The sequence below is a fragment of the Physeter macrocephalus genome, chromosome 18 (genome assembly GCF_002837175.3).
Source record: "Physeter macrocephalus isolate SW-GA chromosome 18, ASM283717v5, whole genome shotgun sequence".
NCBI classification, from domain to species: Eukaryota; Metazoa; Chordata; class Mammalia; order Artiodactyla; family Physeteridae; genus Physeter; species Physeter macrocephalus.
The window spans coordinates 107,388,198-107,414,156 of record NC_041231.1 but is presented as its reverse complement, the minus strand read 5'-3'; the positions used below and the strand labels follow the sequence as shown (position 1 = coordinate 107,414,156).

The window sequence follows — 25,959 nt, the reverse complement described above, 5'->3', positions numbered from 1 at the left end:
CCCCTGCATCGGCAGGCGGACTCTCGACCACTGCGCCGCCAGGGAAGCCCCTAGGGCTTTATTCTTTACCAATTATTTAGCAGCTGTATTTTCAATAATACTTTTAAAATAACCCTAACGGAAGCCTTGCCAGTAGACACTATCACCATCTGGAGCAGGGCCGCATCCTTGGGGAGGGTTACCGAGTTGCGCCCCTTCTACAGTCCTTCTCACTTGTCCTCCCTCCACACCTCAGTGACACTGTCCCAAGGCAAATGCTCAGCACCGTGGGCCTCCGGACAGCTGAGCGGTGTCATCGCCAACCCGGCAGCCTGACCTTTCCAAGTCCAAGCGACCATCCTTCCGAAGGTCAAAGCGAGGCATCCAACGTATGGGGTGGGGAACAAACGGGGCCTGTGAATGGCTGTGTCGTCCACTCATATCCTTGGCCTGTCTCTCAACATCCAGGAAAGAGTATGCTAATTTGGAAAAATGTTAGGGGTAGTCCTGGATGATTAGAAAACTTCTGATTATTTTAAAGAAATGGTCAACTTTGCAGAAATACTTGAGCTCCTAATTTAGCCAGACAGGCTAATTTTTTTCCCCTTTGTTGGGGGTATAACTGACAACAGTTATATATATTTAAGGCACACACTTGATATTTTGATGTATGTAAACACTGTGAAATGACCCCAAAACGAAGCTAATTAACATTTCCATCACCTCACAGATAACCCTTCTCTTTCTTCTTTCATTGTCACATCACTGAAGATCTACCCTCTTTGCAAGTTTCACGTACATGGTACAGTATAACGATGGCCAGCACGCTTTGCATTAGGTCTCCAGAACTGCTGATTCTTAAAACTGGGTTACCACTCCCTCTCTGCCGGGGCACGACGGGGGCGAGTGGCTAGTACAGCAGTGGTACCACGCGTGGCAGCAGATCACCTGGGAAGTTGTTTAAAATGCACATTCTTGAACCACTCAGACCTGCTGTGTGAGAGACTCGGGGCGGGGGGGCAGGGCCCCCAAGTCTGTGCTTCAACAACTTCCAAGCCATCCTCCTACAGCCAGAAGGCTGAGAACCTTTGAGTGAGGACAGCAGAGAGGAGGAGCCTGAACCTGGGAAACGGTACGGGTGTCAGAGGTTACATGATGGCGCCAGTATCTCGTCTAGATGCTGAAACGGCCCGTGAAACCAAAGAGCTCCAGAGTCAACTGACTATCAACATGCAATAGTTACGTCTAAGTGATACAGCTAAATATATAGATTGTTATGGGCAATGTTTAACTTCTGAAGGTATTAGGCTTTTGAAATTATTCAAAATCCAGTGTTCTCTGCAGGAAAAACTATGAATAATAAACTTGCTTTTTCTGACCTCACAAATTCCACATAGCAGAAGCAATACAGTAGAGCTTAAGCAGCACCTACTATTAAGCTACACTCATATTTAAATGCGATATATTTCTTTTCTTTTGGGAGAGACTGAAGTTTACACCCACGGAGAAAAGCAACGACACACACACTGTTACCTAGAAGTGGTCCTCCCCGGCCTCTGACAGCAGCCAGCCTTCCGAACCTAGAATCTGCCTGTGTGCCTTTCAATCACATATCTCTTACCAAAGCCCACAGTAAATCCACTTTTAATTAACCTTTTAACACCCCGTATGAATTACTTACAAATAACTTTTGGATCTAACAGACAGAGCCACAATTGGCAGGTGGCTTAAGTTCAGCGCCGTTTGGGACAGGGCAGTGTTAGTCTTGCACCGCGCGTGTAAACGTGGGCGTCCACCGCACGCCTCGGCCCGCTCTGAGACCTGGGGCTCGCTCGCAGCTGCACGGCGTCCCCACCGCAGGCCACGCCCGGGCGACACATGGGACTGTGCCCCGCGCTGAGCCTCCTGCTGGCACCGGTGCCAGGTCCCTCCGCCTTGTTTACACCAGAGCTGCACTTAGACCCGAGCCAAAGAGAGGAGGCCAGGGAGAGAGACGCGAGTGCAATGCCAGACCCTGACTTTCACCACCCCCCATCCTACCCAGTGTGAGAAGGTGGACCCGGCCTGGGAGGTGCTCCTGGAGAGGCCAGAGCGTCGGGGCAGGTGTGGCAGAGGCCCCTCGTCACCCCTCCCGCCGGTCCCAGCCCCGCTTCCCAGTTCACTTGCCATTTTGGGCCCTCCTCACAAATTGAACCCTGTTTTCCAAATTGGCTGGAGAAACGTTTTTGCCATGCTGAAATCATTTCCAGAGCTATATCGGGAAACCTGAGGCAGCCGGGCAGCCGGACAGCTGGCCTGTGAATAAGGTGCATTGAGGCGAAATTGGATTCATGTGAAGGGCCGTTTATGTGGAGGGGGTGGAGGTGGACGGAGAGGAATTGATGAATATAAGAAATTAAATTAGCTCAAGCAGCCCTTTAGAAAACATACTGGAGAATATGTGACCTGCCGTGAACCTCGTACAAACCTGAGACCTCTGGGTCTCGAGCGGGGAAGCTGGGCGGGGAGCCCTGGGCAAGGAAGGGGCTCCCCAGCCTGGGGGGCTGCGGAGAGTCAGAGGGTGGAGGGGGGTCGTGAAAGCCAACCTGCAGCAGGAGATGAGGGGTCAGCCCAGCGATGAAAACCATTCATTAACCCATCACGGAATACCTGACACAAAAAGAAACACGGCTTTTCATCTTAGCTATCACGGTTTTCTTCAATGAAATGAAATCAGGACCTATCGTGTTCTTGAAAACTTATTGATCGATTTTTGAGCCTAATGCTTTAACTGACTGCAATAATATTTTGCTCACACTTCTAATCTGATCTTCCTGCCCCTCCGAGAAAAGCCATGGGGACTCCCGGGGAAGAACGACCCCAGTCACAAGCCAAGGGTTTTACAGACGTTTACTCCTGTCCTGTGAAAATCGCCTGCTGTGGAAAACTGGCCCTTCCTTAAACAATCATCTAATTTAATATCAAAACATTTAATAATATTAAAACATTAATAGTAGGGAATATATTACATTTCTTAAATACTGCTTAGTGCTTTCTTTACAGTTTCAAAGTGAAAACACATATTTATCTCATTTTCACCTACATCTTTCTTATTGTATAGAAAGTAAGATGTTACACGTACTGCTTTGTTTCCACAAAACAATCTAGTAAAACTGTTCCTATCTAGTAAGGGAATAAACATATACCAGATACTACAGGCTACTTTGCTGAAAGCTTGAGAGAGAAACAGTATGGGAATCAAAAAAATCACATTTTTAAAAATCACGTTTTTAGGGGCTTCCCTGGTGGCGCAGTGATTAAGACTCCACCGGCCAATGCAGGGGACGTGGGTTTGAGCCCTGGTCCGGGAAGATCCCACATGCCGCGGAGCAGCTAAGCCCGTGCGCCACAACTACTGAGCCTGCACTCTAGAGCCTGTGAGCCACAACTACTGAAGCCCACACGCCTAGAGCCCGTGCTCCGCAGCAAGAGAAGCCAACGCAATGAGAGGCCCACGCACCGATCAGCCCCCACTCGCCACAACTAGAGAAAGCCCACGCATAGCAACAAAGACCCAACACAGCCAAAAATAAATAAATGAAATAAATTTAAAAATAAAATATAAAAAATAAAAATCACATCTTTATGCGAAAGATCTTGAGCTCCACGGAGTTTGGGGATGATGTCTTACACTCTTCCCAAGTACGCTGCCAGTGCCCACTGATACTGGGGTTGTAGCAATAGGTATTTGAAATATATTTGCTGGGAGGGCTATGGGATTTTACTTATTAACAATCACAAAACATTTAAAACATCACATCCCCTCAGTATCTTCCAAACAAAAGACATTGTTTTCTCTCCATCAGGCTCCATAATTGAGAAACGGATTTGGCGTCTTCTAGAATTCATTTGAAGGTGGCACGCTGCGAAGGTACTCTAAGGCCAGGGAGGCCCCAGGGCCCGTACAGAGGTTTCTGGGGGTTTCAGCCCAGGGGCTGTAAGTGCAGGAGTGTCGTCGGAGGGCAGTGCCTGGCCAAGCCTGCCTTCGACCTGCGCACAGAACTCCGGCCTCTGGAAAGAGAAGCTGCCTCTCCAGTCACTGCGTTGTTTTGCCTTTTTGAGAACTCTGTTACTTAGCAGGGATGGGGTTTTTGGCTCTAGACAAAATATTTATGCCGTATCTAGTATACCTTAAAGGAAGGAATTAACATAGACATGCAAAGTGTTGACAGTAGTTGACTTTTTGAAAAAAGCACGTATAGAAGAAAGGTGATTTAGCGAAGAAATCTTTCTCTTTGACTTGCCTGCTTTATGTTTAGAATTTTCACAAAAATTTTATGCATTACATACAATACATTCACTTTAAAACAGCATCTGACTTGAATGCACTTGACTTCAGCCTTCCTGATCTACGTTGAAAATCAGAGCCTATCCAGGCTCAAAGGGGAACTGTACTCAGAATACGATGAGGGAATGTGCTCTACTTGTTTAAAAGAAAATAAATAAAAGCAGTATCAGCATTAAAAGTGGAAATCTTAGAAAAAACTAATTTCTAAACACTCCAACATAAATGGAAAGCCGCTTGAATCATGTACCATGTACCTGTATTAATGACTAAATGACTTTTTATAAAGGAAGTGACTATATATGTGGGGACTTCTAATTTTTAACTAGTGTGACTTATCAAAATCACTCATCTAAAAAAAATTATATATAACCAAACCTCCTTTACGGTCCCAATTTTGCACCTTTAATGCTTATCTTCTGATGAGCATTAAAGAAACGTAAATTTTCAGGAATTCATTGGGAGGTGCCTTAAGGTTGCTAGAATGAGGCTGCCTTCCCCATCATGTGATTGTAGAGTGAGAATTTAGCTGCATTTTTTTCTGCGGGACAAAAACGGCACGTTACGAAAAACTAAACAAAAGGCAGATTGCTAGTGGACGGCATGACTGCAGGAGACGAGGGCTCAGGAGGTCAGCTGAGCTCCAGCTCCAGCTCTAACGCCCAGCGCCAGCGAAGAAGCAGAGAGCATCTGCACTGCTCCAGGAGCAGGGTGGCGGCCACCAGCATCCACAGGGCGCGAAGCCTGCAGCACGGGGGCTGGTGTGCGCGCACAGGTGAGTGTCTGTGGCAGGTCTGCTGGAGTCTCGTCAGGGCGGTGAGCCCTCATTTCTGAAGAGGGATGCCTTCTGCCAACTACCACACTGCCAAGCAATTCCTATACCATGATGCTTTCTCTTCTTAGGCAATTAGATGTTTTTACACCAGAATGGGGTGCTCTCAATTTCGTGAAATTCTGACACATCATAGGAGGCAAAGGATGTGTGCTTACAAAATGTGTATAAATCAAAAAGGTACTGCTTTATGCTTTTACTGCACTGGGAGAGCTCACGACTTCAAAGCACCCCGTGGGGTGCCCTTCTGTGAAATGAACTTCGACTCCCGACGCTTTCGATGTCCTCATTTTTATAAATTATGTTGCTGTGATTTTTCTTCACTCTCACCCAAGACACAGTTTTAGGTCTATACAAATAATTCCCATAGCCTACAAGGTAAGATTTTTTTTGAAGTTTTCATTCAAATGTGAATAGACAGTGCTGTCAAGTGCCAACCTCCAGCTTCTTGATGACAAAGGCTGGCGAACTAGTGGGGCCCAAGCTCACCGCTACCAGAGCCGGACGGGGACCACGGGCAGGACAGCTGTTCTCCATCTAATTCTCAGTGAGTCCCAGACAGCCTTTCTCCAGAAAGCAACCCCTTCATACCTGAGCATATCTGACACTGTGTGCAGGGCGGACCCTACCCAGGCGGTGGCCCTCTGTCTCCCTTCCTGCTTGGGGCTCACAGCCAGCCCTGCCCCACGAGGAGAGCCTCGGAGCCTGCCCTCTTGCTTCCGGGCACAAGAAGACTTATGAAAGGAAAGAAACCTTCTGAATTAAATTGCTCGTGTTTTAAAAAACATTCAAGGCGCGAGATGGTTTAGAAACGACCCGGTTCAGTCTCTGTGCGGACGCCATCACCTCCCTCCCCAAGGGGCTCAGCCACGGTCAGCGTAGGGGAGGGAAGGAGGGAGCGGACGGCCGCTGCCCGGGGCTCGAGTGAGCGGGTGCGGGACGTGAGCAAGGGCTCTTTCCCCCCAGGGAGCCCCTCTCCCTGCGCTCCTCCGTCTGTGATGCTTATGGTCACGCGGTTCACGGCAGCCGGGGAGCGCGGCACCCAGGAGCCCTGAGGGAGAAGGCATCCTTGAGACGGGTGGACGGGGAAGCGGGCACAACGGCCTCACGCAAGGAGAGCAGAGCGGCTGCCCTCCACCTCCTGGGGCCGCTGCACGCGGGACCCCCTGCCGGGCCCCGGCCCCTGTGGGTCCCAAGGTCGGGTGCTCCTCGAGGACAGCCTGGAGCAGCGTGCCAGCCCGGGAGCTCCGGGGATCCGGAGCGATACCATAACCAGAAGCTGCATTTTCCTCTCGGTGACGACATACACGCAGGTCAAGGGCGTGAATGTACCCTTCGTCCCTCAGTTGAATTTCGTTCAGAATATGACCACGTGAGGTCAGTTAAGTATATGAGGTACGCCCCGTTGAGACGGACGGGCAGTTCGCACACCAGCAGGTCTTTGTCCTGTGTGGGCCCCGTTCTCTCTTCTTCACTACACATCTGGGAAGGGCCTGGTCCAGAGAGCAGCCAGGAGGCGGGCCGCACCCCAGGAGCTGGGCTGGAGGGATGGGGCGCGAAGCTGGGGCCCGGGCCGGCCACCCCGCCACCACCTGCCCGTCCACTCTGAGGCCCAGCTCCCTGTCCCGTGCATGGGGCAGAACAACAGCGTCCTCCCTCCTCATCCGGAGGGTGCCGGCTTGTCTGTTCCTTCAGTAAACGCGGACCAGGCGTAAACATGCGCTGGTGCCACGCCAGGTCCAAGGGGCCAGTGACAATCACTCACGAGCCTGGAAGAAAGACGGCACGCCCTACTCAAGGTAAACGAAGAACAGGACACAAAGCGGCCTGCAAACGGGTTCTCAGACCGGGGATCGGAGCAGCCTCGTGGAGCCGCGTGGAAGGTGAGGGTGTCAGAAGCGTCGCATCCCGTCAGCCGCCCTCTGAATAACTCACGCTGCCCGTGATGGGCCAGGAGGTGGGTCGGGGCTGGGGGTTTACGAGGGAGTGGGGCCTCAGAGCACAGAGGGGGAGGAAGATGAGCAGAGATCACAGAGCTAGCGGACCGCAGCCGAGACAGACGCCACGAAGGAAGGGATAGAACGGAGGTGACGGCCGTCCAGGTGCCTTGTCAGCTACCGCAACCTTCATCCATGCCGGTCTCTGCTGAGAAGATGGAAGCGGAGGTCGGGGAAGAAATCAGGAGGCTTCCTTTGCCCCCCGCCCCATCCATCCAGCCTGTGGAGCTGGGGAGACGTCTACCGGAAGGAACACGTACAGTGTGGGATTCAAATGCTACCGGTGCTACTGCTTTTCTGAATGCTTTGATCTAATACTTACAAACTAGTATATTTAACAATATCTAACTTCGTTACTAAGAAGAAATTTAAAACCCTGGTTCCCGTGAATCACGGTTACGTGGAGAGAGAGAAAGGGAGCAGTGGCCGCAATTCTCCATGTGGCAAAGAGGGGTAAAGGTGACCTGAGAGGTCTGTATAGAACTGGCTCCACCAGAGAGAGAAGACCCTCACTAAAAAAGCCCAGTACGAAGGCTGCAAGGAACCAAGAGGAAAACCCCTTGGGCCATTCCAGGAAATGATGGAAAAAAGCAGAAGTTTTACTAAGTTTACTATAAAAAAATATTAAATTTCAAAGCCAAAGAACAACCTCCTAAGGCTGCAGAAGAACCTCAGCTCAGACTGTTTTGTAAACATGACCTCATCTTAATAGAAGACACATTGGCTGGGCTCTGGCAGCAAAGACGCTGGCCGAAGAGAACACCGTCACCTGTGACAGGATGCCCGCACAGACTCCCACGCCGTCTGGGCTAACGTTTAAGGTGTGAGCCACTTGCTTTCCACACGGGATTTCCACACGGGAAGGGGGGCGGCGAGGAGCAGGGGGCCCCACCGGTGCCAGAGGAGGGGCTGCAGGAGAGGGGGACCCCCACCCCCGGGCAGGCGGTTCCCAAGCAGATGCGGTGGGTACCCGCTCACCCGAGCCAGCCAATGCCTGCGCCACACGTGGCTTTACAAGCAACACTGCCGGCCGCCTTAGACGCGACACAGCAGAGACCCCCCGCCCATCTTTTTATAACTAGGCCCTTGAATTTAAGAGCTAAGCATTTACTGTCATTAAAAATACGTTCAGGGCTTCGCTGGTGGCGCAGTGGTTGAGAGTCCGCCTGCCGATGCAGGGGACACGGGTTCGTGCCCCGGTCCAGGAAGATCCCACATGCCGCGGAGCGGCTGGGCCCGTGGGCCATGGCCGCTGAGCTGGCACGTCCGCTTCACAACAGGAGAGGCCACAACAGTGAGAGGCTCGCGTACCGCAAAAAAAACAAAAACAAAAACAAACAAACAACAAAAAAAACACGTTCAGAAGGAACCCATGCTGGTAAGTAGGATATCAGACTTAAAGATAATTTATGCTGAAGTATAATATACAGATAAAAAGGACACATGTTATAAGCACATGGATAAATGTGCTTTCAGAAACTAATCATGAAGTTTTATGATCACCTTCTACCAAGCTTTAAAATAACGGACAATATGAGACAACAGTGGAAAGAAAAAACTGTAGCCAAGGGGGCTAATAGCTCTGGCCGGAGGACACAGGATACGTCGCTGACTTCTTCTGGTTTTCATTTCCACGTCTAATCAAAGCAGACAATTTCTAAGTGAACCTTCGAGTCTAAAATGTTATACATCGAAAACAGAGGCTGCCTAACTTCCAAACAGCGCTTCTGGTCGCCATCACTTCCAGAGTGTTTCAGACAACTCGTTCACGCCAAGCTGCTGTACTAATAACACACTCCTCCTATCCGAGGGAGACGGGCCGTGCTGTGGCTTTTTCTTCCTTCCTTGGCCATTTCCCCAACACAGTTAACTAGCAAGGAATCAAAATCAGAGCGAGGCCGAGGGCAAGCAGGCCCTGGGAGCCGACACAGCTTCCAGGTGAGCTGGAGGCCCCCGGGCCTCTGCTCGCACAGCTCCGGCCCCGGGCCCGGGGGGCGGGCAGGCCTGGAGTGCACCCACTGCCCAGCACCTGGGCTGCAGACGGCTTGTGTTAAACAAGGTGCACGGTGGAACATAATTCTGATTTTTGACCGCGGCAAGTTCTTAGTGCGTCTATTCTGAATTTTAATAGTGTTAATACTTGGGCTCGGTAATGAGATGTCCTTGCTGGCACTGGTGGTGTGACTGTAACGGTGCACATGCTCCCATCTATCAAAACTACACAGGGTTTGGGCTTCCCTGGTGGCGCAGTGGTTGCGAGTCCGCCTGCCGATGCAGGGGAACCGGGTTCGCGCCCCGGTCTGGGAGGATCCCACATGCCGCGGAGCGGCTGGGCCCGTGAGCCGTGGCTGCTGGGCCTGCGCGTCCGGAACCTGTGCTCCGCAATGGGAGAGGCCACAACAGAGGGAGGCCCGCATACCACAAAAACAAAACAAAACAAACAAAAAAAACACACAAAAAAACAAAAAAAAACTACACAGGGTTTGTTACGTTAGCTGTTGGCCTCAATACCATTAGAAATACAGAAGGAAAAATACATAATGAATGAGGAGCCAGGCTACCTAATTTGGGGAATTGTAGTAACTCTTTCAGATCAGCTGAAGATCATAGATTACTGTTTCCGAAAACTAAGTCATCCAAACAGAAAGTGCTGCTGCATCTTCCACAAATACTTTGTGTACCAGGAGAATCTGTGCTCTTCCCCTCAGGGTGGGGCATTTTCAGATAGTAGTTTTTGAAGGGCTGTCAAGAAATGTGCTGTGGCCTCTGGTATGTGTGGCAACCACATATCAAGTATCCCTGAAAAGACACATGCCCGCCCCCTTCTATTCCATCATCACCAAGTACCACGTGCTTGTCACTTAGACACTGCAGAAACCAAAGGAAACACACCATTCTTACCCTCCAGGAATTGGAACCCGCCTAGATGGACAGACACACAAACAACTAAGTAACAAATCACTGCCCCAGAGGCTTAGACAGGTGAGAAGGCCTACTACGGGCAGGAAGACTACCGTCCAAAGGTAAAAGGGTACATACAGTGTTATACAAAGGTGAAAACACTCCAAATTGAAACATAAAAGAATAGCCTAAGGGACTGGAAGATCTGGAGGGAAGTTCCTTTACAAGGTCACCTGCTATGTCATATACAATTGCCAATTGACTCAAAGTTCCAGAAGCGTGTAATTAGTTTGCATGCTGAGTGTGGAGGCTGTGAGAGCATTTAACATGGCCAAAAGGGAAGGTTTATTTCTCTATTCAAACCCAGTTTTGCCTCTGGAGGCACTGACGGGCCTTTCAACCTTGCGCAGAGCTAGTGAAATTTACATGCAGGACCAGCAGCAATGGTAAACATGGAAGGTACTCACGGACTAATAAGCAGGAAAGCACGAAACCGCAGTCCTTCCGAAAATGTCAATTATCTGGACCAATGGAAACGTAAGTTTGCAGTAAACTATTTTTTCCCAGATAACTGACTAAAATAAGCCAAGGGTCCTCGAGGAAAGCCTCAGAAAACCCAGTATCATGCGGCTAGAGACAATAACCCCAAATGACCTACCAGTCCTCAATAATCTCAACAGAAATTCAGCGCTTGATCATCTGGAAAACAGTTGAAATTGTTATTTCTGAGAAACTGCACAGGTATGCTTAAAAAAAGTCTATTTAAATTGCTACTTCAGCCATAATAATCAGATTATAGAATAAAAATCCTAAGAAGCCATACATGACCACTTATAATGTGTCTATTAAAAATTCATTAGATTAAAAAATATCTTTACAATTGGATATGGTTGTATATTTAAATACCTGGGTCAAATAACAGATATAAAAACATGCAGATCATTTCAGTTGAAATCACAATGTTTCTCTGGAATTTGTTTAACATATATGCCTTTTCATTATTTAAGTTCATAGAAAACAAGATGTTCAGTCCAGAAAGTAAACATCAATAGAGCAATGCAAGAAAATCCAGCATTCTGGGAAAAGCTGAACTTCCCATTGATAAAAACTTAATGTTAACATAAAGATATGCTATAAAAACAGCAAGCTCTCTTGGGGCTTCCCTGGTGGTGCAGTGGTTGAGAGTCTGCCTGCCAATGCAGGGGACACGGGTTCGAGCCCTGGTCTGGGAGGATCCCACATGCCGCGGAGCAACTGGGCCTGTGAGCCACAGCTACCGAGCCTGCGCGTCTGGAGCCTGTGCTCCGCAACAAGAGAGGCCGCGATAGCGAGAGGCCCGTGCACCGCGATGAAGAGTGGCCCGCGCTCGCCGCAACTGGAGAAAGCCCTCGCACAGAAACGAAGACCCAACGCAGCCAAAAATAAATAAATAAATTTATAAAAACAAACAAACAACAACAACAACAACAAAAACCAGCAAGCTCTCCTCATCACAAAGAGCCTCATTTCTTCCTATGAAAGTACTTATTACAGACTGTACGGCAATCAGGAGATTCACTGTTTTATGAAGTTTCTAAATAGCTAATTTTCAGATACTCAGTAAGGAAAGCGAACACATTACGACAGGAAAAGATGGTTAATTATTATTAGTCTTTGATGGTGTCTTTTCTTTCCAACTTCAGAATCGAATTTCTACAGTGGTTAATATTAAGTTTAAAGTCATACAAAAACATGGCCACGATGCATGGTTTTACCTTACAAGCTACTTCTTGTTTTCTGTTTCCAATGCAGTATTTTGTTTGTACACATGGAGAACTGGTTCATGCTACATGTTCCCTCTCGTGCAGATCTGCTCAATGGGGATTTAATCCAGCGCCCTTTTTTGTACGGTTCCATGGAGTCGCGCAGGACTGAAGGGAGGATGGAGGCAACCTCTAATCCAAAAGCTACTTCGGTCGAGTCCAGCTCTCTGTGAGTACAAACACCTCGGACGGGGCTATCCCACAGTTTCTTTGGTCTAAAACACTTACAAGGGCAGTGCGAACCAGGCACTAATGTCACTACAATTTTTTGTTTAACATTGAAAGCACCTTTACTCGTTCCATTTTCTTTTGTCTTCCTCAATTAAAATGCAGCTTCTGAGCTACTGCATTTCCCTTTCATTTAAAGCCTGTACACACCGAGCCTGACACGGAGAGAATGTGCTCCTTGTTGGAAAGCTTGTTCTGTTTCCTCCAAACCAGATAAAGTCCACTCAGATGTGCTGATGGGCACCTCCCCCCTCTGTGCCCTCCCAACCTCGGATGCCTTTCCCGTCCTCCTCCAGCATGTTCTTGGGTGGGCAGAAACCTGGGGAGACGCAGCCACCAGGCAGCTCACTGCTCTCCTGAAGCACATCTGGGCTTTATATCAGGCCTTTAATTAATCCTCAGTGAAAGCCAAGCTATGACATTTTGACTGGGCAGGCTCCAGTTCTGGACAGCCCTTGATTTATTGCGACTGAGTCTCCACCAACTTTGATTTATTTCAGCTTTGGGGAGGAGGGCAAGCTCAGAACAGAAAAGCGCTGTTGAGTGTAGAACACGTGACATGAGGACAGGACCTCCAGACTTCCGAGGGCCGCAGGACAAACGGTGCAGAAGAGAACGGCCTCTGAGAAAGCCATTTTCAAAAAATCTTAAGGTTCAAATAACATGAAGTTGTACAAAATGAAACAATATTGGATGAGAGAAAAGGGCTTCTGAAATAGCTGGCTGATGGCAGCAGCGCAGGGAGCCCAGGCCTTATCTCTGGGAAGAGGGGGACTCCCCGCGGGCTGCCTTGGCTGGGGAGCCAGCCGGCCTGGCCCTCCCTCGCTCCCACCTGCGGGAGAAGCCCTGGGATGATACCCCTGGTCAGCTTTTGGCTGATGAAGGAAGGACAGATTTCCCACGCTGATTTTTTTCAGGCAGACAGAGTAAGTCAAAGAAAGCGTAGTCATTTGATGAACAAAGACAAAGGAGTCAGCAAGTTTAACACATAAATTTCTATCTGTCCTGGGAAGGCCTCTCCTGGCTGAGGCCTCGACACTCTGCTGTGGGCACGGCCCACACGTCAGGACAGTGACCCAAGTGCCAAATAAGGGTGCGCAGATGCCAGCCCTGGCCCCGGCCCCGGGCGGACCCTCTGACTGCCGGGGGCTCTGCTCCCTCCCTGGAGGGTGACAGCCCCGGAGCTCGTCCTGGCCGATGTCACAGGGAACGAGCGGCTAACAAAGGAAAAGTGTCAGAAACCCATCAGAGGCAAAGCTACGCTCCCCGAGGGGGACGACGGTAGGAAACCGGGTTGGAAGCAGAGGAAAGGGGACAAGCGCACAAGAGGTTAGCGGGGGAGCACGTGCCCCGCCCTCAGCGTCCGGGGTGGCGTCTCCACGCGTTCCGGGCAAGTTGCTTGGCCAAACTGCACGCCATTTCTTCATCGGCCAAACGGGGATGAGACGCTTATTCTGCAGGGCTGCGGTCCAGCTCTCCCCATGTCGCACCTGGGCCTCCTGGTGCTGAAGACGCAGGTGCGGCACTGCCGGACACGGGACGCAGGAGGACAGGCACTCACCTGTGAACCTGCCCCCAGCACCGGCACATGGCTCTGGCTGTGAGTGGTGGGAAGGGCCCGCCGGGGTGTCTGGGCGCCCGTGTGCAGGAGCAGGAACCCTGCGGCTGCGCGTGCGCCTCCGCCATCCTCGCCGGGCATGGAAAGCACGCATCACCTTGTCCTCACTGCGCGCCTGGAGATGCTGTTCCCGGAGACACAGCGCTCTTCACCCAGAACCCCTGGTGACTCACACTGCGACAATGGATGCGCACGGCCACAACGTTGGGGCTGGACTCGGGGTTCAGCGGACAGTGCTGTGCGGCGAGCAGCATGCGTGGGAGGAGGGTCCTCTGGGCGCCCGGGCGCTGGGAAGTCCGCGAATCCCTCAGAGTCCTAGGTACGATTTAGGCCAAACCAGAACCCAAACTTCTGTCAGTTAAACAGCCAGAGATGCCTTTGTTTTGTCATTGAAGCCCATTCTAATTTTTACGACTTAAAAAAAAAAATCTAAAGTCAAAGTTATCTGAATACATCTGTTCACTGCTCTTGGAATCTAAGCCTTCGCATCTCTATGACATTCTAGTTTCTCGGAGATTCTGAGGCAGCTGGGGATTGCGGAGCCCAGCTGAGCAATGCTACACATCCTCCAGGCCCACGAGCTGCAGTCGCCGGGGGTGCACGCATCCCGGGTGTACACAACCCGGGTGCATGCGTCCTGGCTATACACACCCTGGGTATACACGTCCCAGGTATACACCACCCACGTGAGCACGTCCCAGGCGTACATGTCCCGGGTATAAACGACCCGGGTATACATGTTCCAGGTGCACACGTCCCAGGTGCACATGAGCCGGGTGTACACATCCTGGGTGTACACAAGCCGGGTATACACGTCGCGGGTGTACACGTCCCAGGTGCACACAACCCGGGTGTACAAGACCTGGGTATACACGTCCCAGGTGCACGTGACCCGGGTGTACACGACCCGGGTATACACATCCCGGGTGTACATGTTCTGGGTATACGCGTCCCAGGTGTGCACAACCCGGGTGTACATAACCTGGGTATACACGTCCCAGGTGTACACGACCCGGGTATACGTGTCCCAGATGCGCAGGACCTGGGTGTACACGTCCTGGGTGTACATGACCCGGGTATACACGTCCCGGGTGTACACATTCTGGGTATACACGTCCCAGGTGTGCAAAACCCAGGTGTACATGACCCGGGTATACACATCCCAGGTGTACACGACCCAGGTATACACATCCCAGATGCGCACGACCCGGGTGTACACGTCCTGGGTGTACACGACCCGAGTATACACGTCCCGGGTGTGCACGTCCCAGGTGCGCAGGTGTACATGTTCTGGGTATACGCGTCCCAGGTGTGCACAACCCGGGTGTACATAACCTGGGTATACACGTCCCAGGTGTACACGACCCGGGTATACGTGTCCCAGATGCGCAGGACCTGGGTGTACACGTCCTGGGTGTACATGACCCGGGTATACACGTCCCGGGTGTACACATTCTGGGTATACACGTCCCAGGTGTGCAAAACCCAGGTGTACATGACCCGGGTATACACATCCCAGGTGTACACGACCCAGGTATACACATCCCAGATGCGCACGACCCGGGTGTACACGTCCTGGGTGTACACGACCCGAGTATACACGTCCCGGGTGTGCACGTCCCAGGGCTCCTGCCCCCCCACCCCCCACCGGTGCTGGGGAGAAGGGGACTTGGCCCTCCGGCAGCCGCCTCCTAATCTCAGCAGGCCCGTGGGCTCCGGGGGTCCAAGGCTCCCTGAAGTGTGGCCACAAGGCCCCTGGCACTCGTCACCCATGTGCCCAGCCCCACGCGGGCGGGGACCAGCAAGCACCTGAGGTGGGGCCCGCGCACACGCACTGCGGCCACACCTGGGGGAGCAGGCAGGGCTGGGCACAGCGACCCTCGGCTTGACCCAGACATGGGGACTTGGACGCACAGAAAATCTGTCAGGAGCCATCCCTGCCCCTGTCACTGGTGAGCAGGAAGACGAGGCTGGGTTGCTCCATCCGTGGGTCTGCGCCACGAGCCCACCCAGCAGCGTCTCCTGGTGCGCACGTGGTTTCTCTCGGCTTTGACCGTGGGCTTCTGGGGAAGATGCTGCACACCACTACGTTAACTTTAACTGCCCCCCCCCCAAGCACCCAGACGACCTAAAGCTCCACGTGACTGGGGGGTGTGGGGAGATGGCAAGCCAAGGGCCACACGGTCCCACGTACCAGTTTCCAAAGTTGAATTTTAGGAGAATTTAACAAAGAAACAAATCTGGCGAAAGTGATATACTGTGACCTATGAATAGACAGAACTTTCTAAAAATATTTTAAAAGTTTTGTTTAAGAAACCAAAAACTGTGGATAAACAACAAGGTCCTACTGTATAGCACAGGGAACTATATTCGATATCCTGTGATAAACCATAACAGAAAAGAATATGAAAAAGAATATATGTATAACTGAGTCACTTTGCTGTACAGCAGAAATTAACACAACATTGTAAATCAACTATACTTCAATAAACTAAATTTAAAAAAAGAAATCAAAGACTGAATACATACTTTGGGCCATATAGTGGTGAAATAAGGGAAGTAAAACAAACTCTCCTAGGAATGGTCTACCTTAAAGGGGGCTTTTAACTAAACTAGGAGAACACTTTTCTTACAGGACGTGGAGTCTTTATTTTCCCAGATGAACAGGCCAGTCATCTCATAGAGCAAATGTCCACGACTTGCTCCCGTGTACAAAGCAGGGCAGTCACAGGACGAACGTGAAAGCTACCCTCCCCCGTGAGCCAGCGTGGCCTCGGGGGGGTGTACGCTTACAAAAACACAAACAAAATTTTAAATCAACATGGAGTTATAAATAATACGTTGTATGCCTGTATATTAGAGACACCACCCATCAATAAGAGGACAATACCGTTTTTTATACATTCCTTTTCTTATATTTTTCACTTACAAGTTTCATCTAAGGCTTCTCTTTGCCAAGTAATTGATGAGTTGACCAGTTTTGTTCTGATTTTCTTTTGGTAAAAAATATTTATTGGAATGAAAAGTTTTCTGTGAGATACATGTAATTTGAGTTATGACACAAACTTCAATAAAGACTGTGTCATTTTGATATCCTCACCCAGCTGACACAACTACCCAGAAAGCAGCAAGGGTCCTGGAAGGTAAACCTTCTGTTCAGCCGCATCTCCTGCTTCCTGACCCGCTGCTCCTGCTCATCACTCTGACCCTCCCGTAAGCACCTGACAAAGCATGAAGTGTCTGCCCCTCGGTTCTGAGGCTGCAGGAGGGGGACGGAGAAGGTGGGCTTTGCGGTGGCTATTTGCTCGCACATGGTTGGGCGTGCATTGGAATGAGCTGCAGTATCCTGTCTCTTTATATTTGTAAATAACTAAAATTGAGAGTGGAAATCCAAGAATCAGGAGCCCTGGGTTAAAATCCCGGATTTGCCCCCAGACTCCTGGCTGACCCTAAAGGCAAGCCATTTTCGCCCCAGGGGAGTTAAAACATCCACATCTCTGTAATTAGGAAAACTATACCAACTTCTTCCAAAAAATGGTTTGAGATCCTTACCAAAAAAGATGTTGTGTAAATGGAAAGAATGACATGGATTCACTGAAAACCTAGGATGTTAGTCACACCAGTAAAGTTACAAGTGTTTAATTTATGTGTACTGCCGCCCCTAAGAACAAAGAGAGCGCACCATGAGCTTATGACGTTCCTTTTAGACAGACGTTTGGAGCTTGTAACTAGCAAAGTTTGGCAGTCTTCAAAACCATACAGAAAGGTGCAGCTAAAACGTTCTCCAATGTTAAATGGATTCTAACTCTGAAGTTAACGCACTTGTAAAGTCAATTAAGTTAGCCCAGAATTCCACTTGACAACTGGGATTCCTCCTCCCTCTGAATTACCTGTCTGAAAGAACAGAGTCACAATGAATCTGTCCTAAATCAAAGACCCCAAGATATATACTCCTTTCTTATAGTTAATCTTGTGTCAACAACTACATTCTTTCTAAGGTCCTTTAGGTAAAAAACTCTGGGATTCTCTGGATTGCAAAAGGATCTGCTCTAAGGCAAGAGCTGCCTTCCTGGCTACCGGTGCCCCTGGTGTCAAGGCCGTTCTCGTGTGGCTGCTGCCCCCAAGAAGGTTGAAGTCGCGCACTTGTGGCCTTGCCGGTGCTGGGAAAAGACTGGGAAGAGAGTCCCGTGCCTGCCCACTCTTGCAGCAGGGACAGCCTGGCCGTGGCCCCATCGGCTCCTCAGTGGGACAAGGACAGGCCACCAACTGTCAAGTCGCACGATTACTACAGAGAAAAAGTACAAACTGCTCATCCCAAACGACGGCCTTATATGAGCACCCGGGTTTTCTTTTCTCATGGATGCCCTTCCTCAGGATTCCATACACGTAAGAGATGGTTTAAAGTATGAAGCTCTGCATGAGAAGGCAGACTCTAAATCCACAAATCTACAGAGTCCCGGTGCAGCGCTCACTATGGCAGGGTTAGCTCGAGGTATGACCTGAATGTGGCCAATCCGTAAAGTGTAAAATATATACCGGGTTGTGAAGACTCAGTACAGAAGAAAATAAAGAGTGTAAAATGTCTTGATGACACTGTGTAGTTTTAACACACTTAAATGGTATTTTGGATATAATGGGTTATATACACATTTTATAATAAAATATTAAAATTAATTTCACCTGTTTCTTTTTACTTTCTCAAATGTGGCTACTAGAAAATTTTAAATTATATAAAATTAAATGGCTTGCATGTGTGGCTTGAATTATTATTATTATCCAATTATTTCTATTGGATAGTCATGCTCTATATCATCTCTTATCCTGGTATGGAAACAGAAATAAATGTTAGCTTAAATTAGTCTAGACTAACTCATGAAAATTGAAAAAAAAAAAAAAAAAAAAAAAAGATGACATTGGGCTGTATAAATTATTTGTTTCATTTAGGGATTTCACAATGTCAAAACACCAAAGCATACTCTGCACCATTAGAAACAATATGAATTTTATACTAGATGGTAATTAGACTTTTATGGAAAACGTGCTTATCAGGCTGGAATCTTATTCTCAGATTCTGAATCTTACAGCTCATACGGCTCTAGCCCCTCACTGTGAAGATGAGAAAGGCAAGACTTGGAGTGACAGAGTGAGTGTTTCAGGCTCCATAGTCCGAGGTAGCAGCACAAGGCTGAGGACGCAGGACCGGGTGGCGGGGCTGCTCTTGACAGCACATGACCCTTCTGAGTCAGGCCACACAGGCCGAGAAAACGCTAGGTAGAGACCCACAAGATGTCATGCTCCATTTAGAGATAAGTTCCACATGCACCTATTTTTTTTTTCTCATTTTTTTTTTTTTTTTTTTTTTTTTTTTTTTTTTTTTTTGGGGTACGCGGGCCTTCCCCCGCCGCGGCCTCTCCCCTCGCGGAGCACAGGCCCCGGCCGCGCACGCCCAGCCGCCACGGCTCACGGGCCCAGCCGCCCCGCGGCACGTGGGACCCTCCCGGGCCGGGGCACGAACCCGTGTCCCCTGCATCGGCAGGCGGACTCTCAACCACTGCGCCACCAGGGAAGCCCTCTCACGCACCTATTTTATTTTAGTAAAACAGCTCATGAGGTTACTGCCCTCTAGGAAACATGATAGAATATTTCTCTGAATAATTGAGTTTTAGCTTTAAAAAAAATTGCTATGGAAAAACTGGTACTGTGTTTTTAAGAAAAATCACTGATAACTCTGGAGAAAGGGCAATTGATTAATTTTACCACATAAAAGCTCACTACATGAACCAGTACCTAGAATTGTTCCACATTTATGACTGTCGTGGTGACTGATCCCTGTGTGAAGATGCTCTGCCTTATTTATTCATCCCAGTGACAGAAGCACCTCCTTCAAGGTGGTCCAGTGCACGATGTGTTCCCAGAGCCTGGGCTCTGCAGGCGGGTACAGTGAAGGTCTAGTTCATGTCTAACGCAGAGAAAACAGCAGCGCACATCACATATTTGATCTGGGTAACAGACGGGCCATCCAAGAGTAACGTTTCTAAAAGTCATAAGCTTTCCCTACATACAGACTTGCCTAACCAGAGCTGGGAAGCCGTCCCCAGGGACATGCTAATATCTCCCAAGGGAGGCCCGTCAGAAAGTTCAGCTGCTCTGTCTTTGGACCATTAACACTGTACGTTGGAGTGAGGCTGCATCCCCAAACACCCAGCGTGGAAAAGTAATTCTTCTCAAACGAAAACTGGCATGTTAAGTGTACCCTCTGGGTTTGGGGCATGTTTCCCATCTCCAAATAAAATTTTAAGCACAAAGAGACAGAAATGCTGTCTCCTGCTACTAACTGTTTTATTCAGTCATCTGTCAAATAAGAGAAAATGGCAAAAAAAAACACCCCAAACCCAAACCTTTATATTTCATTTCCTTGTGCCTGTTCTTTCCGCCATTTAAAAAAAAAACCGTGGACCTCATCAAATGAACAAGCCATCGTCAGGAGGGGGACACGCCTTCCCCGTCGCACTGGCTCATTTTCCAGGGAACAGAGTTGCCGCAGAGAAAGGACGATGCCGCACGTGAACAGTAACAGCAGTAACCACTCTGACTCGCGACATAAAGTGACCCGTTAAAAGATTTAAATGTTCCTCATTAACTTTTATCGGCCTCAATTTTTAACTTTTCTCCTCCTCTTGAAATTAAAAATACGTATTCCCTCCACCTGTGTGCCCCTTCCAGCGGCCGCATTCAGGCTCAGCGAAGTCTGGGGCAAACACCACAAACAACGAACTCCCTGGGCGGAGTTGCCCTGATCGCCTCCAAACCCTTCCTAATAAGTCCTAAGTCTGAGGCTACATGGTTTAAACTGAGGGGAAGGATCAGAGCTTTCATAGTCCTGTTCTTCTAGTGTTTATCATTCCTAATCACTAAAAAGAAGTAACGTAAAGTTGAGTCCTTTCCACGTGCTGCGCATTATGTTAAGCACTTTAAATTTATCTTATGTAGTAAAATTTGTGAAAAGTAGCGCCCACCCGTTAATAAACATGATACCTACAAAGAAAGAGAAAAAGATGCCCCGAGGGTGTTCCTCTCTCCACAGCTTGTGTATCTGAGCTGCACTGTGATATTGGCGCGGGTGGGAGGGGGAAGGGGGAGGGATGAACAAAACCTTTTGATTTGTTTCTAGAAACAATGATGTATATTAAAAATAAGCATTTCAGGGGCTTCCCTGGTGGCGCAGTGGTTGAGAATCTGCCTGCCAATGCAGGGGACACGGGTTCGAGCCCTGGTCTGGGAAGATCCCGCATGCCGCGGAGCAGCTGGGCCCGTGCGCCACAACTACTGAGCCTGCGCGTCTGGAGCCTGTGCTCCGCAACAAGAGAGGCCGCGACAGCGAGAGGCCCGCGCACCGCGATGAAGAGTGGCCCCCGCTCGCCGCAACTGGAGAAAGCCCTGGCACAGAAACGAAGACCCAACACAGCCATAAATAAATAAATAAATTTTAAAAAGTAGCATTTCAGAAAGTGAAAAGTGCACGTTTGGTCAGAACATTTTCGAAATATAGGAATGTTACAACAAAAAAATACAGAATTTCACCTCCATATGCACATTCACCTGTGGAAATATATTCGATGCCAGGTGATCTCTGCCTGCACTGAAAGAAATCACCTTTTAGAAGCAGATTTACCTTCTCTCCTGTCACACAAAATAGGAACTGAGCAGGGAGACTCCTTCAGTTATAAAACTTACTGCTATTATTTATTGTTAATTTGATTATTGTTGCTATACGATCCTTTTAGAAAACTGGTTAATATATATACTATAGCTCATATACAGATATGAACAAAAAACGGAATATTTTTCAGCCACAAAAGGAAGGAAATCTTTCCATTTGCAGCGACGTGGATGGACTCGGAGGGCATTATCCTAAGTGAATAAATCAGACAAAGAAAGACAAATACTGTCTGACCTCACTCACATGTGAGAAACCTAAGAAACACAGCAAGCAGAAAACGGAGCTCACCAATACAGAGCACAGGTTGGTGGTTGCCCGCGTGGGGGAGGAGTGGGAGTAAGTAAAAGGTGAGCGAAGCGGGTGAAGGGGGTCAAAAGGTACCACCGTCCAGTTCTAAGACACAGAAGTCCCGGGGATGTGACGCACCGCAGGGTGACTACAGTTAACAGCATTGTGCTGCATACCTGAAAGCTGTTAAGAGGAGAGCTTAAAAGTTCTCATCATAAGAAAAAAAACTGTCACTATACAAGGTGACAGGGGTTACCTAGACTTATCGTGGTGATCATTTTGCAGTATATACAAATACCAAATTATTATGCTGTGCATCTGAAACTAACACAATGTTACACGCCAACAAGATCTCAATGAAAAAAATAACTTGTTAGCTGACCCTAATTTAAGAAAATTCGTATTGCTGTAAACACGTCGATTCCTTTCACAGTCACCTCAGGTGGCTGGCATGCAAACTTGGTAGCCCACCATCTACAAGAAATTTTAGAAGCAAGTTTTCCTCCTCAAGGAACAAAATGGTGTAATTCTTCTTAAAAGACTATATTTCAGTTACAGAAAAAAATACTACTACTGTGTCAAAAATGACAATACGCCTTATTTCACCTTCGAAACTTTAGACTTGAAAGCAGCCTCTAGTGCAACTTTCCCATCGCCCCAGCTGAGTTCTGAGGCCACCCGTGTAGCAGCAGCGCTCAGAAACCGCAGGGCCGGGTGGCTACAGCGCGCACGCGGCTGCTCAGGGACAGGAGCCCCAGCCAGACGGTTCCGCTGAGGGACGCCCCGTTTCTTTATGAAAACCAGAAAAGCAGGAACGGGCGAGCACAAAAGTGCAGGTACGGCAAGACGGAGAGCTCACGGGAGAGTCACGTGAGTCCGACAAGCGCGGCTCCGCATGGTGTCCCATCGACACCAACACGGGGTGGCAGGGAGCACGAGAGAGGGCAAACGACACGGGGGGTGCAGACCGAGATCCGCACGGCCGCCTGACGGCCGCGAGGTGCCAGCAGCTCTTCACAGGCAGTGCTACAGGGTGAGAAGCCAGTCGCACGCGATCTGTGTTGGGCTGAGCGCCCACGAGTTACCATAAAACAAAACAGGGAGCCTGTAAAGCCAAGGCTGCAGGGGCTACGCACGCTCTGCACCCCGACTGCTCACTGTCCACTTTACACCAGTGTCACGACCACACGAAGCCCACGTGGGGCGGCACCGGGCACGGGTCCCGGGAGGGGGTGAGACCGCGCCGGACGCGGGTCAGGGGCCGGGCGGGCCGAGAGCCTCGTGCCCGGGGCCAGTGCAGAGCCAGGCCCCCTGCGACGCCACGTGGGGCGGGCAGGTACCCCCTGCAGCGTCCCTTCCCAACTTCGACCAGAGTCTTCGGGAGTGAAAACCTGGCCCTACGAGCCCCTTCCCTTGCAGAGCAAAACGGCCGGAGGCCAGGGCTCACCAGAGGTCCGTGGCCTTCTCTTCTTCCCAGCGAGGGCACAGGCCACGGGGGTGCCCACTGCTGCTGCCGACGTGGGTCACGGGAGACACAAGGGCCGCAGCGTGGACTCCCGGCCGTGAGGAGAGAGGAGCCCCCGCGGGCCCCCGTCACTTGCGGCTGAGTGAGGCTCCTAAGGGACAGGGAAGCACCCAGGTGACCGTCTCCGCGTGGATGGCTAAGGCGTCACGCAGCACTCTCGCTGGCTACGTGATCCGCTGGAAGGTACAGCGGAAAAACCACCGGGGCCTGGAGCCGTGTTGAGACTGAACTGTTTCATCTCAAGTCAGTGAACGTCTCTGAGGAACGAAGGGCTTCACCTGCCAGAGGAAGGGGCTGCATCAGTTGCTTCTGTTTAAACTAGACGGACCAACGAGGCTGCTCTGGTCTGAGTCCCTCCCGTCTCGGCGCCCCTGCTTCAGGTGCTCTGAAGGATCCGTGGGCTGCAAGCAAGGGTGAGCACTGAGGCCAGACGTGGAGGGTGCGCGCGCGTGCGCGTGCTGCGTGTGCGTGCTGCGTCTGCGTGCGTGCGCGTGCGCGCGCGTGCGCATATGAAGGCGGCCCAGACCGCCCCGGGGAAGGCCCCTGCAGGGGCCAGGTGAGGTTCAGCCCCCGACCCGACGGGGGCAGGCGCGGCAGCCTCAGGCGGGACAGGACCTCGAGTGCCACACTCCGGTCACCAGCCTTGGCTCCGCAGTGGAGACGCTGCTGCTGGCCGTAAGGAGAAGGACGATGGTCTCTGCGTTTCGGAGGCGGCCGGCCGGCAGCAGAGCCGAGGTGGTAGCCCGTCCAAGCGCCGGCACAAGGCAGGCTCTCAGCCCTCGGGTGCTGGTCAGAGACAAACTGAGCTGTTCTCTCTCCAAATCTAATTTTGGAGGAAGAAGGATAATAGCATCTATCTCACAAGACTGCTGTGAAAGTCAACTTGTAAAAAGTGTCAAGTAGTTTATACATTCAGTACTCACTAAGGTCTTAAACTTGGAAATAAAGGCTAAACGTATATTTGAATGAATGGCATTTCCGATTCAGAGAAAGGTCTTTTCTTTAAAACAACTGACACATAGAGCAGGTTAAAAATAAAGGGCCGTCCTGGAGATGATGGTTTCCCAGTTATTCCCACACAGGCTGGCCGCTCCTCCAACCCACTACGGAGATGGGAAATGAGCTGCAGACACCGTCCTTTCACCTGCTGAACGGGAGCTCACGTGATTATCATGGTTTCCACAGACGGCAGCCCCTCCCGATCAGATCAGGAGGCTCCAGCTACTGCAGGAAGGAGGGGAGGCCGGCAGCCACCTCTTGGCGGGAGAAGGCGGTTCGCCGGGACCCTGGAGGCTCCTGCTGCTGCAAGAGGCCTTGGGGAGCAGAGCCAGGGCTTCCCACTCCAGATGCTGGTGACCCATCAGAGACGCTCTCGGTGGGGGTTTAGATCCCCCCACCTGAGAGAGGGGGAAGGGCGGGGCCCAGGGGAGGAGGGAGGGAAGGAGGGGAGGGCCAGCGCCCTGCAAGCCAGGAAAGACCCCACGGGAATGTCACCTAAGCCCCCGCAGAGCCCACGAGCCTCCCGAGGTCCCACACCGGGACCTCGTTAGGGCTCATTTTAGCAGGTGACTCACTTGGCTCAGCCATTCGCTGATGCTTTGGTTTCCCAGAGCCTCAGGCAGACAGTTCATGACAATGAGGCTTTCAGCCACCGCTGACAGCAGGCGGTGGAATTCAAGCCACCTAGGTCCTTTCTTCCAACTTCTCACTTCAGGTTTTTTGAAGATAAGGATCAAATGAAATGATTTCTGTTAAACCTGTATTTCCTGTACAGAGTTGATACCTTCTCCAAATTACATGATTGTACAACTATTAAACTAATACTCACTGCAGCAGAAGTCTCTGCTCAGAGCGTGGAGCTAGCCTTTTAACTCTGGCTCCTCAGATGTTGCAGCTTCTTCCTAACCCAGTTCCTCGGGCCTGGGCTCCATCTCACAGGGCAGGGGAGGCCCTAAAGCCAGCGGCACAAATGCTGGTTTATCCCTAATTCCTGGTGAGGGTCAATGCTGGAGGCCAGTGAAAACAATAGCCGTCACATCTCACAAGAAGGACTAAATGTACCAAGAACCAACCCTGAAACGCAGTGCGGATCACAATCAGGGGCCCGGCTGGAACCTGCCGTTGGAAGGCCAGGCCTGCAGTCCAGGGCACCTCCCTTCAAAGCCAGCCTTTTTCCTGTAAAAAATGCAAATAATAATTCCTGCTCTCCTAACCATGGTCTGACATCTGTCAGGAGAATCAAATCCAAAGATGTAAATGATAAAGCACTACACAAACACAAGAGGATAACCTTCAGGGCTTTAAAAAAAAAAAAGGTCCAGTGAAAGCGCTTTGTATTTTGTTTTCAAACTTGAAATTTAAGATCCAGTGAAAATCAGCAAGTAATTCTTGACCCAAAGGAGGCACTATAAGCAAAAGCATATGAAACCATGAAGCCCGGGATTCTGATCTCTGCCCCTGCGCAGGTGAGCAGGACGGAGGTGCCACCGCCGCACCCGCGGGGAGCGTGGGGAGCGTGCGGACCTGCCAGGAATGCAACCTGCCTCCAGGCTCCGCCCAGGCAATCCTCACCCGCGGCGGGGCTGCCGCACTCCACCCACAGGTGAGCCAGCAGCTGAGGGCAGACCCGGACACCTGCATCCGTGCTCTGAGCATGGGAGGAAAGGACATGGCACTCGGAGAACATAAAGATCCTGCAGGCCATCCTCCTTCCTTCACAGAGATCTCCCACAGCTACTAGCAAAA

At 50.3% G+C, this 25,959-nt stretch overlaps 1 protein-coding gene and 1 long non-coding RNA gene across 7 annotated transcripts in view; both read right to left on the bottom strand.

Annotated features, from left to right (window-relative positions):
• The window catches only part of LOC114484149 (uncharacterized), an 11,964-nt gene extending 10,149 nt beyond the window's left edge, over positions 1–1,815 (bottom strand). The window contains exon 1 of the long non-coding RNA XR_003676673.1: positions 1,661–1,815. This is a non-coding gene — a long non-coding RNA (uncharacterized lncRNA). The remainder of the gene's footprint in view (positions 1–1,660) is intronic.
• Positions 1–25,959, bottom strand: part of GMDS (GDP-mannose 4,6-dehydratase) — a 519,944-nt gene that overhangs the window by 242,542 nt on the left and 251,443 nt on the right. The window lies entirely within an intron of this gene.